The sequence below is a fragment of the Lactuca virosa genome, chromosome 1 (genome assembly GCF_052849685.1).
Source record: "Lactuca virosa cultivar CGN04683 chromosome 1, Lactuca_virosa_CGN04683_v6, whole genome shotgun sequence".
NCBI lineage: Eukaryota > Viridiplantae > Streptophyta > Magnoliopsida > Asterales > Asteraceae > Lactuca > Lactuca virosa.
This window is the reverse complement of record NC_136426.1, coordinates 260,229,083-260,238,807: the sequence shown is the minus strand read 5'-3', so window position 1 is coordinate 260,238,807 and position 9,725 is coordinate 260,229,083. Positions and strand designations below refer to the sequence as shown.

The 9,725-nt window shown below is 46.8% G+C and overlaps 28 non-coding genes across 28 annotated transcripts; all 28 read right to left on the bottom strand.

Annotated features, from left to right (window-relative positions):
- Positions 1-201: 201 nt before the first annotated feature.
- Positions 202-320, bottom strand: LOC145134362 (5S ribosomal RNA). The gene has a single exon (XR_013719097.1). It is a non-coding gene; the product is annotated as a 5S ribosomal RNA (ribosomal RNA).
- A 229-nt stretch (positions 321-549) lies between these two features.
- On the bottom strand, positions 550-668 carry LOC145151055 (5S ribosomal RNA). The gene has a single exon (XR_013731852.1). It is a non-coding gene; the product is annotated as a 5S ribosomal RNA (ribosomal RNA).
- Positions 669-899: 231 nt separating this feature from the next.
- On the bottom strand, positions 900-1,018 carry LOC145150955 (5S ribosomal RNA). Its single transcript, XR_013731758.1, has one exon. It is a non-coding gene; the product is annotated as a 5S ribosomal RNA (ribosomal RNA).
- Positions 1,019-1,246: 228 nt separating this feature from the next.
- Positions 1,247-1,365, bottom strand: LOC145147028 (5S ribosomal RNA). Its single transcript, XR_013727945.1, has one exon. It is a non-coding gene; the product is annotated as a 5S ribosomal RNA (ribosomal RNA).
- A 228-nt stretch (positions 1,366-1,593) lies between these two features.
- On the bottom strand, positions 1,594-1,711 carry LOC145146468 (5S ribosomal RNA). The gene has a single exon (XR_013727413.1). It is a non-coding gene; the product is annotated as a 5S ribosomal RNA (ribosomal RNA).
- A 229-nt stretch (positions 1,712-1,940) lies between these two features.
- On the bottom strand, positions 1,941-2,059 carry LOC145148215 (5S ribosomal RNA). The gene has a single exon (XR_013729110.1). It is a non-coding gene; the product is annotated as a 5S ribosomal RNA (ribosomal RNA).
- Positions 2,060-2,277: 218 nt separating this feature from the next.
- LOC145141714 (5S ribosomal RNA) lies at positions 2,278-2,396 on the bottom strand. Its single transcript, XR_013722913.1, has one exon. It is a non-coding gene; the product is annotated as a 5S ribosomal RNA (ribosomal RNA).
- A 233-nt stretch (positions 2,397-2,629) lies between these two features.
- Positions 2,630-2,748, bottom strand: LOC145146032 (5S ribosomal RNA). The gene has a single exon (XR_013726981.1). It is a non-coding gene; the product is annotated as a 5S ribosomal RNA (ribosomal RNA).
- Positions 2,749-2,977: 229 nt separating this feature from the next.
- LOC145134355 (5S ribosomal RNA) lies at positions 2,978-3,096 on the bottom strand. Its single transcript, XR_013719095.1, has one exon. It is a non-coding gene; the product is annotated as a 5S ribosomal RNA (ribosomal RNA).
- A 230-nt stretch (positions 3,097-3,326) lies between these two features.
- Positions 3,327-3,445, bottom strand: LOC145150743 (5S ribosomal RNA). The gene has a single exon (XR_013731550.1). It is a non-coding gene; the product is annotated as a 5S ribosomal RNA (ribosomal RNA).
- A 229-nt stretch (positions 3,446-3,674) lies between these two features.
- On the bottom strand, positions 3,675-3,793 carry LOC145150183 (5S ribosomal RNA). Its single transcript, XR_013731008.1, has one exon. It is a non-coding gene; the product is annotated as a 5S ribosomal RNA (ribosomal RNA).
- A 228-nt stretch (positions 3,794-4,021) lies between these two features.
- Positions 4,022-4,140, bottom strand: LOC145145662 (5S ribosomal RNA). The gene has a single exon (XR_013726624.1). It is a non-coding gene; the product is annotated as a 5S ribosomal RNA (ribosomal RNA).
- A 227-nt stretch (positions 4,141-4,367) lies between these two features.
- On the bottom strand, positions 4,368-4,485 carry LOC145146467 (5S ribosomal RNA). Its single transcript, XR_013727412.1, has one exon. It is a non-coding gene; the product is annotated as a 5S ribosomal RNA (ribosomal RNA).
- A 229-nt stretch (positions 4,486-4,714) lies between these two features.
- LOC145148214 (5S ribosomal RNA) lies at positions 4,715-4,833 on the bottom strand. Its single transcript, XR_013729109.1, has one exon. It is a non-coding gene; the product is annotated as a 5S ribosomal RNA (ribosomal RNA).
- A 218-nt stretch (positions 4,834-5,051) lies between these two features.
- Positions 5,052-5,170, bottom strand: LOC145141692 (5S ribosomal RNA). The gene has a single exon (XR_013722891.1). It is a non-coding gene; the product is annotated as a 5S ribosomal RNA (ribosomal RNA).
- A 231-nt stretch (positions 5,171-5,401) lies between these two features.
- LOC145155490 (5S ribosomal RNA) lies at positions 5,402-5,520 on the bottom strand. The gene has a single exon (XR_013735927.1). It is a non-coding gene; the product is annotated as a 5S ribosomal RNA (ribosomal RNA).
- Positions 5,521-5,749: 229 nt separating this feature from the next.
- Positions 5,750-5,868, bottom strand: LOC145134349 (5S ribosomal RNA). Its single transcript, XR_013719091.1, has one exon. It is a non-coding gene; the product is annotated as a 5S ribosomal RNA (ribosomal RNA).
- Positions 5,869-6,095: 227 nt separating this feature from the next.
- LOC145146466 (5S ribosomal RNA) lies at positions 6,096-6,213 on the bottom strand. Its single transcript, XR_013727411.1, has one exon. It is a non-coding gene; the product is annotated as a 5S ribosomal RNA (ribosomal RNA).
- A 229-nt stretch (positions 6,214-6,442) lies between these two features.
- On the bottom strand, positions 6,443-6,561 carry LOC145148213 (5S ribosomal RNA). The gene has a single exon (XR_013729108.1). It is a non-coding gene; the product is annotated as a 5S ribosomal RNA (ribosomal RNA).
- A 218-nt stretch (positions 6,562-6,779) lies between these two features.
- LOC145146501 (5S ribosomal RNA) lies at positions 6,780-6,898 on the bottom strand. Its single transcript, XR_013727444.1, has one exon. It is a non-coding gene; the product is annotated as a 5S ribosomal RNA (ribosomal RNA).
- A 229-nt stretch (positions 6,899-7,127) lies between these two features.
- LOC145146496 (5S ribosomal RNA) lies at positions 7,128-7,246 on the bottom strand. Its single transcript, XR_013727439.1, has one exon. It is a non-coding gene; the product is annotated as a 5S ribosomal RNA (ribosomal RNA).
- Positions 7,247-7,465: 219 nt separating this feature from the next.
- Positions 7,466-7,584, bottom strand: LOC145146500 (5S ribosomal RNA). Its single transcript, XR_013727443.1, has one exon. It is a non-coding gene; the product is annotated as a 5S ribosomal RNA (ribosomal RNA).
- Positions 7,585-7,814: 230 nt separating this feature from the next.
- Positions 7,815-7,933, bottom strand: LOC145146030 (5S ribosomal RNA). Its single transcript, XR_013726978.1, has one exon. It is a non-coding gene; the product is annotated as a 5S ribosomal RNA (ribosomal RNA).
- A 229-nt stretch (positions 7,934-8,162) lies between these two features.
- On the bottom strand, positions 8,163-8,282 carry LOC145147270 (5S ribosomal RNA). The gene has a single exon (XR_013728177.1). It is a non-coding gene; the product is annotated as a 5S ribosomal RNA (ribosomal RNA).
- Positions 8,283-8,511: 229 nt separating this feature from the next.
- On the bottom strand, positions 8,512-8,630 carry LOC145149564 (5S ribosomal RNA). Its single transcript, XR_013730420.1, has one exon. It is a non-coding gene; the product is annotated as a 5S ribosomal RNA (ribosomal RNA).
- Positions 8,631-8,861: 231 nt separating this feature from the next.
- On the bottom strand, positions 8,862-8,980 carry LOC145149437 (5S ribosomal RNA). Its single transcript, XR_013730294.1, has one exon. It is a non-coding gene; the product is annotated as a 5S ribosomal RNA (ribosomal RNA).
- A 228-nt stretch (positions 8,981-9,208) lies between these two features.
- LOC145148820 (5S ribosomal RNA) lies at positions 9,209-9,327 on the bottom strand. Its single transcript, XR_013729687.1, has one exon. It is a non-coding gene; the product is annotated as a 5S ribosomal RNA (ribosomal RNA).
- A 228-nt stretch (positions 9,328-9,555) lies between these two features.
- LOC145149563 (5S ribosomal RNA) lies at positions 9,556-9,674 on the bottom strand. The gene has a single exon (XR_013730419.1). It is a non-coding gene; the product is annotated as a 5S ribosomal RNA (ribosomal RNA).
- Positions 9,675-9,725: the final 51 nt, after the last annotated feature.

Here is a 9,725-nt window from a genome sequence, read left to right as displayed (position 1 = left end):
TATCTTAAAAGACGCAGAACCTCCTTTGTTTTCGTACGCGAGGCGTGGAACCCACGTGACCGATCGGCTCTGTTCAAAAAATACGAAAACCATCAACCATGAAGCGGAGGCCACCCGAGCATAGAAATAGCAAGAAAGAAAAAAAAACAAAAAAAAACCGCACGTAAAATCTAAAAAAACGCAAACGGGCAACGAAAAAGGGGGGTGCAACACGAGGACTTCCCAGGGGGTCACCCATCCTAGTACTACTCTCGCCCAAGCACGCTTAGCTGCGGAGTTCTGATGGGATCCGGTGAATTAGTGCTGGTATGATCGCACCCGAAATACTATCCATGCTTATTGCTTTTATGACTTAAAAGACGCAGAACCTCCTTTGTTTTCGTACGCGAGGCGTGGGACCCACGTGACCGATCGGCTCCGTTCCAAAAATACGAAAAGCATCAACCATGAAGCGGAGGCCACTCGAGCATAGAAATAGCAAGAAAGAAAAAAAAACAAAAAAAAAAACGCACGTAAAATCTAAAAAAACGCAAACGGGCAACGAAAAAGGAGGTGCAACACAAGGACTTCCCAGGGGGTCACCCATCCTAGTACTACTCTCGCCCAAGCACGCTTAACTGAGGGGTTCTGATGGAATCCGATGAATTAGTGCTGGTATGATCGCACCCGAAATACCATCCATGCTTATTGCTTTTATGTCTTAAAAGACGCAGAACCTCCTTTGTTTTCGTACGCGAGGCGTAGGACCCACGTGACCGATCGGCTCCGTTCCAAAAATACGAAAACCATGAACCATGAAACGGAGGCCACCCGAGCATAGAAATAGCAAGAAAGAAAAAAAAAACAAAAAAAAACCGCACGTAAAATCTAAAAAAACGCAAACGGGAAACGAAAAAGGGGGGGTGCAACACGACCACTTCCCAGGGGGTCACCCATCCTGGTAATACTCTCTCCCAAGCACGCTTAACTGCGGAGTTCTGATGTGATCCGGTGCATTAGTGCTGGTATGATCGCACCCGAAATACTATTCATGCTTATTGCTTTTATATCTTAAAAGACGCAGAACCTCCTTTGTTTTCGTACGCGAGGCGTGGAACCCACGTGACCGATCGGCTCTGTTCAAAAAATACGAAAACCATCAACCATGAAGCGGAGGCCACCCGAGCATAGAAATACCAAGAAAGAAAAAAAAACAAAAAAAACCACACGTAAAATCTAAAAAAACGCAAACGGGCAACGAAAAAGGGGGGTGCAACACGAGGACTTCCCAGGGGGTCACCCATCCTATTACTACTCTCGCCCAAGCACGCTTAGCTGCGGAGTTCTGATGGGATCCGGTGAATTAGTGCTGGTATGATCGCACCCGAAATACTATCCATGCTTATTGCTTTTATGACTTAAAAGACGCAGAACCTCCTTTGTTTTCGTACGCGAGGCGTGGGACCCACGTGACCGATCGGCTCCGTTCCAAAAATACGAAAACCATCAACCATGAAGCGGAGGCCACCCGAGCATAGAAATAGCAAGAAAGAAAAAAAAACAAAACAAACCGCATGTAAAATCTAAAAAAACGCAAACGGGCAACGAAAAAAGGGGGTGCAACACGAGGACTTCCCGGGGGTCACCCATCCTAGTACTACTCTCGCCCAAGCACACTTAACTGCGGAGTTCTGATGGGATCCGGTGCATTAGTGCTGGTATGATCGCACCCGATATAACTATCCATGCTTATTGCTTTTATGTCTTAAAAGACGCAGAACCTCCTTTGTTTTCGTACGCGAGGCGTGGGACCCACGTGACCGATCAGCTCCGTTCCAAAAATACGAAAACCATGAACCATGAAGCGGAGGCCACGCGAGCATAGAAATAGCAAGAAAGAAAAAAAAACAAAAAAAACCACATGTAAAATCTAAAAAAACGCAAACGGGCAACGAAAAAGGGGGGTGCAACACGACAACTTCCCAGGGGGTCACCCATCCTAGTACTACTCACGCCCAAGCACGCTTCACAGCGGAGTTCTGATGGGATCCGGTGCATTAGTGCTGGTATGATCGCACCCGAAATACTATCCATGCTTATTGCTTTTATGTCTTAAAAGACGCAGAACCTCCTTTGTTTTCGTACGCGAGGCGTGGGACCCACGTGACCAATAGGCTCCGTTCCAAAAATACGAAAAGCATCAACCATGAAGCGGAGGCCACCCGAGCATAGAAATAGCAAGAAAGAAAAAAAAACCGCACGTAAAATCTAAAAAAACGCAAACGGGCAACGAAAAAAGGGGTGCAACACGAGGACTTCCCAAGGGGTCACCTATCCTAGTACTACTCTCGCCCAAGCACGCTTAACTGCGGAGTTCTGATGGGATCCGGTGCATTAGTGCTGGTATGATCGCACCCGATATAACTATCCATGCTTATTGCTTTTATGTCTTAAAAGACGCAGAACCTCCTTTGTTTTCGTACGCGAGGCTTGGGACCCACGTGACCGATCGGCTCCGTTCCAAAAATAGGAAAAGCATCAACCATGAAGCGGATGCCACTCGAGCATAGAAATAGCAAGAAAGAAAAAAAAACAAAAAAAAACCGCATGTAAAATCTAAAAAAAAACGCAAACGGGCAACGAAAAAAGGGGGGTGCAACACGACAACTTCCCAGGGGGTCACCCATCCTAGTACTACTCTCGCCCAAGCACGCTTAACTGCGGAGTTCTGATGTGATCCGGTGCATTAGTGCTGGTATGATCGCACCCGAAATACTATTCATGCTTATTGCTTTTATATCTTAAAAGACGCAGAACCTCCTTTGTTTTCGTACGCGAGGCGTGGAACCCACGTGACCGATCGGCTCTGTTCAAAAAATACGAAAACCATCAACCATGAAGCGGAGGCCACCCGAGCATAGAAATAGCAAGAAAGAAAAAAAAACAAAAAAAAACCGCACGTAAAATCTAAAAAAACGCAAACGGGCAACGAAAAAGGGGGGTGCAACACGAGGACTTCCCAGGGGGTCACCCATCCTAGTACTACTCTCGCCCAAGCACGCTTAGCTGCGGAGTTCTGATGGGATCCGGTGAATTAGTGCTGGTATGATCGCACCCGAAATACTATCCATGCTTATTGCTTTTATGACTTAAAAGACGCAGAACCTCCTTTGTTTTCGTACGCGAGGCGTGGGACCCACGTGACCGATCGGCTCCGTTCCAAAAATACGAAAAGCATCAACCATGAAGCGGAGGCCACTCGAGCATAGAAATAGCAAGAAAGAAAAAAAAAACAAAAAAAAAAACGCACGTAAAATCTTAAAAAACGCAAACGGGCAACGAAAAAGGAGGTGCAACACAAGGACTTCCGAGGGGGTCACCCATCCTAGTACTACTCTCGCCCAAGCACGCTTAACTGAGGGGTTCTGATGGGATCCGGTGAATTAGTGCTGGTATGATCGCACCCGAAATACCATCCATGCTTATTGCTTTTATGTCTTAAAAGACGCAGAACCTCCTTTGTTTTCGTACGCGAGGCGTAGGACCCACGTGACCGATCGGCTCCGTTCCAAAAATACGAAAACCATGAACCATGAAACGGAGGCCACCCGAGCATAGAAATAGCAAGAAAGAAAAAAAACAAAAAAAAACCGCACGTAAAATCTAAAAAAACGCAAACGGGCAACGAAAAAGGGGGGGTGCAACACGACCACTTCCCAGGGGGTCACCCATCCTAGTACTACTCTCTCCCAAGCACGCTTAACTGCGGAGTTCTGATGTGATCCGGTGCATTAGTGCTGGTATGATCGCACCCGAAATACTATTCATGCTTATTGCTTTTATATCTTAAAAGACGCAGAACCTCCTTTGTTTTCGTACGCGAGGCGTGGAACCCACGTGACCGATCGGCTCTGTTCAAAAAATACGAGAACCATCAACCATGAAGCGGAGGCCACCCGAGCATAGAAATACCAAGAAAGAAAAAAAACAAAAAAAAACCACACGTAAAATCTAAAAAAACGCAAACGGGCAACGAAAAAGGGGGGTGCAACACGAGGACTTCCCAGGGGGTCACCCATCCTACTACTACTCTCGCCCAAGCACGCTTAGCTGCGGAGTTCTGATGGGATCCGGTGAATTAGTGCTGGTATGATCGCACCCGAAATACTATCCATGCTTATTGCTTTTATGACTTAAAAGACGCAGAACCTCCTTTGTTTTCGTACGCGAGGCGTGGGACCCACGTGACCGATCGGCTCCGTTCCAAAAATACGAAAACCATCAACCATGAAGCGGAGGCCACCCGAGCATAGAAATAGCAAGAAAGAAAAAAAAACAAAACAAACCGCACGTAAAATCTAAAAAAACGCAAACGGGCAACGAAAAAAGGGGTGCAACACGAGGACTTCCCGGGGGTCACCCATCCTAGTACTACTCTCGCCCAAGCACACTTAACTGCGGAGTTCTGATGGGATCCGGTGCATTAGTGCTGGTATGATCGCACCCGATATAACTATCCATGCTTATTGCTTTTATGTCTTAAAAGACGCAGAACCTCCTTTGTTTTCGTACGCGAGGCGTGGGACCCACGTGACCGATCAGCTCCGTTCCAAAAATACGAAAACCATGAACCATGAAGCGGAGGCCACGCGAGCATAGAAATAGCAAGAAAGAAAAAAAAACAAAAAAAACCACATGTAAAATCTAAAAAAACGCAAACGGGCAACGAAAAAGGGGGGTGCAACACGACAACTTCCCAGGGGGTCACCCATCCTAGTACTACTCACGCCCAAGCACGCTTCACAGCGGAGTTCTGATGGGATCCGGTGCATTAGTGCTGGTATGATCGCACCCGAAATACTATCCATGCTTATTGCTTTTATGTCTTAAAAGACGCAGAACCTCCTTTGTTTTCGTACGCGAGGCGTGGGACCCACGTGACCAATAGGCTCCGTTCCAAAAATACGAAAAGCATCAACCATGAAGCGGAGGCCACCCGAGCATAGAAATACCAAGAAAGAAAAAAAAACCGCACGTAAAATCTAAAAAAACGCAAACGGGCAACGAAAAAAGGGGTGCAACACGAGGACTTCCCAAGGGGTCACCTATCCTAGTACTACTCTCGCCCAAGCACGCTTAACTGCGGAGTTCTGATGGGATCCGGTGCATTAGTGCTGGTATGATCGCACCCGATATAACTATCCATGCTTATTGCTTGTATGTCTTAAAAGACGCAGAACATCCTTTGTTTTCGTACGCGAGGCGTGGGACCCACGTGACCGATCGGCTCCGTTCCAAAAATACGAAGACCATGAACCATGAAACGGAGGCCACCCGAGCATAGAAATAGCAAGAAAGAAAAAAAAACAAAAAAAAACCGCACGTAAAAAATCTAAAAAAACGCAAACGGGCAACAAAAAAGGGGGTGCAACACGAGGACTTCCCAGGGGGTCACCCATCCTAGTACTACTCTCGCCCAAGCACGCTTAACTGCGGAGTTCTGATGTGATCCGGTGCATTAGTGCTGGTATGATCGCACCCGAAATACTATTCATGCTTATTGCTTTTATATCTTAAAAGACGCAGAACCTCCTTTGTTTTCGTACGCGAGGCGTGGAACCCACGTGACCGATCGGCTCTGTTCAAAAAATACGAAAACCATCAACCATGAAGCGGAGGCCACCCGAGCATAGAAATAGCAAGAAAGAAAAAAAAACAAAAAAAAACCGCACGTAAAATCTAAAAAAACGCAAACGGGCAACGAAAAAGGGGGGTGCAACACGAGGACTTCCCAGGGGGTCACCCATCCTAGTACTACTCTCGCCCAAGCACGCTTAGCTGCGGAGTTCTGATGGGATCCGGTGAATTAGTGCTGGTATGATCGCACCCGAAAGACTATCCATGCTTATTGCTTTTATGACTTAAAAGACGCAGAACCTCCTTTGTTTTCGTACGCGAGGCGTGGGACCCACGTGACCGATCGGCTCCGTTCCAAAAATACGAAAACCATCAACCATGAAGCGGAGGCCACCCGAGCATAGAAATAGCAAGAAAGAAAAAAAACAAAACAAACCGCACGTAAAATCTAAAAAAACGCAAACGGGCAACGAAAAAAGGGGGTGCAACACGAGGACTTCCCGGGGGTCACCCATCCTAGTACTACTCTCGCCCAAGCACACTTAACTGCGGAGTTCTGATGGGATCCGGTGCATTAGTGCTGGTATGATCGCACCCGATATAACTATCCATGCTTATTGCTTTTATGTCTTAAAAGACGCAGAACCTCCTTTGTTTTCGTACGCGAGGCGTGGGACCCACGTGACCGATCAGCTCTGTTCCAAAAATACGAAAACCATGAACCATGAAGCGGAGGCCACGCGAGCATAGAAATAGCAAGAAAGAAAAAAAAACAAAAAAAACCACATGTAAAATCTAAAAAAACGCAAACGGGCAACGAAAAAGGGGGGTGCAACACGACAACTTCCCAGGGGGTCACCCATCCTAGTACTACTCACGCCCAAGCACGCTTCACAGCGGAGTTCTGATGGGATCCGGTGCATTAGTGCTGGTATGATCGCACCCGAAATACTATCCATGCTTATTGCTTTTATGTCTTAAAAGACGCAGAACCTCCTTTGTTTTCGTACGCGAGGCGTGGGACCCACGTGACCAATAGGCTCCGTTCCAAAAATACGAAAAGCATCAACCATGAAGCGGAGGCCACCCGAGCATAGAAATAGCAAGAAAGAAAAAAAAACCGCACGTAAAATCTAAAAAAACGCAAACGGGCAACGAAAAAAGGGGTGCAACACGAGGACTTCCCAAGGGGTCACCTATCCTAGTACTACTCTCGCCCAAGCACGCTTAACTGCGGAGTTCTGATGTGATCCGGTGCATTAGTGCTGGTATGATCGCACCCGAAATACTATTCATGCTTATTGCTTTTATATCTTAAAAGACGCAGAACCTCCTTTGTTTTCGTACGCGAGGCGTGGAACCCACGTGACCGATCGGCTCTGATCAAAAAATACGAAAACCATCAACCATGAAGCGGAGGCCACCCGAGCATAGAAATAGCAAGAAAGAAAAAAAAACAAAAAAAAACCGCACGTAAAATCTAAAAAAACGCAAACGGGCAACGAAAAAGGGGGGTGCAACACGACAACTTCCCAGGGGGTCACCCATCCTAGTACTACTCTCGCCCAAGCACGCTTAGCTGCGGAGTTCTGATGGGATCCGGTGAATTAGTGCTGGTATGATCGCACCCGAAATACTATCCATGCTTATTGCTTTTATGACTTAAAAGACGCAGAACCTCCTTTGTTTTCGTACGCGAGGCGTGGGACCCACGTGACCGATAGGCTCCGTTCCAAAAATACGAAAAGCATCAACAATGAAGCGGAGGCCACCCGAGCATAGAAATAGCAAGAAAGAAAAAAAAAACCGCACGTAAAATCTAAAAAAACGCAAACGGGAAACGAAAAAAGGGGTGCAACACGAGGACTTCCCAAGGGGTCACCTATCCTAGTACTACTCTCGCCCAAGCACGCTTAACTGCGGAGTTCTGATGTGATCCGGTGCATTAGTGCTGGTATGATCGCACCCGATATAACTATCCATGCTTATTGCTTTTATGTCTTAAAAGACGCAGAACCTCCTTTGTTTTCGTACGCGAGGCTTGGGACCCACGTGACCGATCGGCTCCGTTCCAAAAATAGGAAAAGCATCAACCATGAAGCGGAGGCCACCCGAGCATAGAAATAGCAAGAAAGAAAAAAAACAAAAAAAAACCGCACGTAAAATCTAAAAAAACGCAAACGGGCAACGAAAAAAGGGGGGTGCAACACGACAACTTCCCAGGGGGTCACCCATCCTAGTACTACTCTCGCCCAAGCACGCTTAACTGCGGAGTTCTGATGTGATCCGGTGCATTAGTGCTGGTATGATCGCACCCGAAATACTATTCATGCTTATTGCTTTTATATCTTAAAAGACGCAGAACCTCCTTTGTTTTCGTACGCGAGGCGTGGAACCCACGTGACCGATCGGCTCTGTTCAAAAAATACGAAAACCATCAACCATGAAGCGGAGGCCACCCGAGCATAGAAATAGCAAGAAAGAAAAAAAAACAAAAAAAAACCGCACGTAAAATCTAAAAAAACGCAAACGGGCAACGAAAAAGGGGGGTGCAACACGAGGACTTCCCAGGGGGGTCACCCATCCTAGTACTACTCTCGCCCAAGCACGCTTAGCTGCGGAGTTCTGATGGGATCCGGTGAATTAGTGCTGGTATGATCGCACCCGAAATACTATCCATGCTTATTGCTTTTATGACTTAAAAGACGCAGAACCTCCTTTGTTTTCGTACGCGAGGCGTGGGACCCACGTGACCGATCGGCTCCGTTCCAAAAATACGAAAAGCATCAACCATGAAGCGGAGGCCACTCGAGCATAGAAATAGCAAGAAAGAAAAAAAAACAAAAAAAAAACCGCACGTAAAATCTAAAAAAACGCAAACGGGCAACGAAAAAGGAGGTGCAACACAAGGACTTCCCAGGGGGTCACCCATCCTAGTACTACTCTCGCCCAAGCACGCTTAACTGAGGGGTTCTGATGGGATCCGGTGCATTAGTGCTGGTATGATCGCACCCGAAATACTATCCATGCTTATTGCTTTTATGTCTTAAAAGACGCAGAACCTCCTTTGTTTTCGTACGCGAGGCGTAGGACCCACGTGACCGATCGGCTTCGTTCCAAAAATACGAAAACCATGAACCATGAAACGGAGGCCACCCGAGCATAGAAATAGCAAGAAAGAAAAAAAAAACAAAAAAAAACCGCACGTAAAATCAAAAAAAACGCAAACGGGCAACGAAAAAGGGGGGGTGCAACACGACAACTTCCCAGGGGGTCACCCATCCTAGTACTACTCTCTCCCAAGCACGCTTAACTGCGGAGTTCTGATGTGATCCGGTGCATTAGTGCTGGTATGATCGCACCCGAAATACTATTCATGCTTATTGCTTTTATATCTTAAAAGACGCAGAACCTCCTTTGTTTTCGTACGCGAGGCGTGGAACCCACGTGACCGATCGGCTCTGTTCAAAAAATACGAAAACCATCAACCATGAAGCGGAGGCCACCCGAGCATAGAAATACCAAGAAAGAAAAAAAAACAAAAAAAAACCGCACGTAAAATCTAAAAAAACGCAAACGGGCAACGAAAAAGGGGGTGCAACACGAGGACTTCCCAGGGGGTCACCCATCCTACTACTACTCTCGCCCAAGCACGCTTAGCTGCGGAGTTCTGATGGGATCCGGTGAATTAGTGTTGGTATGATCGCACCCGAAATACTATCCATGCTTATTGCTTTTATGACTTAAAAGACGCAGAACCTCCTTTGTTTTCGTACGCGAGGCGTGGGACCCACGTGACCGATCGGCTCCGTTCCAAAAATACGAAAAGCATCAACCATGAAGCGGAGGCCACTCGAGCATAGAAATAGCAAGAAAGAAAAAAAAACAAAAAAAAACCGCACGTAAAATCTAAAAAAACGCAAACGGGCAACGAAAAAGGAGGTGCAACACAAGGACTTCCCAGGGGGTCACCCATCCTAGTACTACTCTCGCCCAAGCACGCTTAACTGAGGGGTTCTGATGGGATCCGGTGCATTAGTGCTGGTATGATCGCACCCGAAATACTATCCATGCTTATTGCTTGTATGTCTTAAAAGACGCAGAACCTC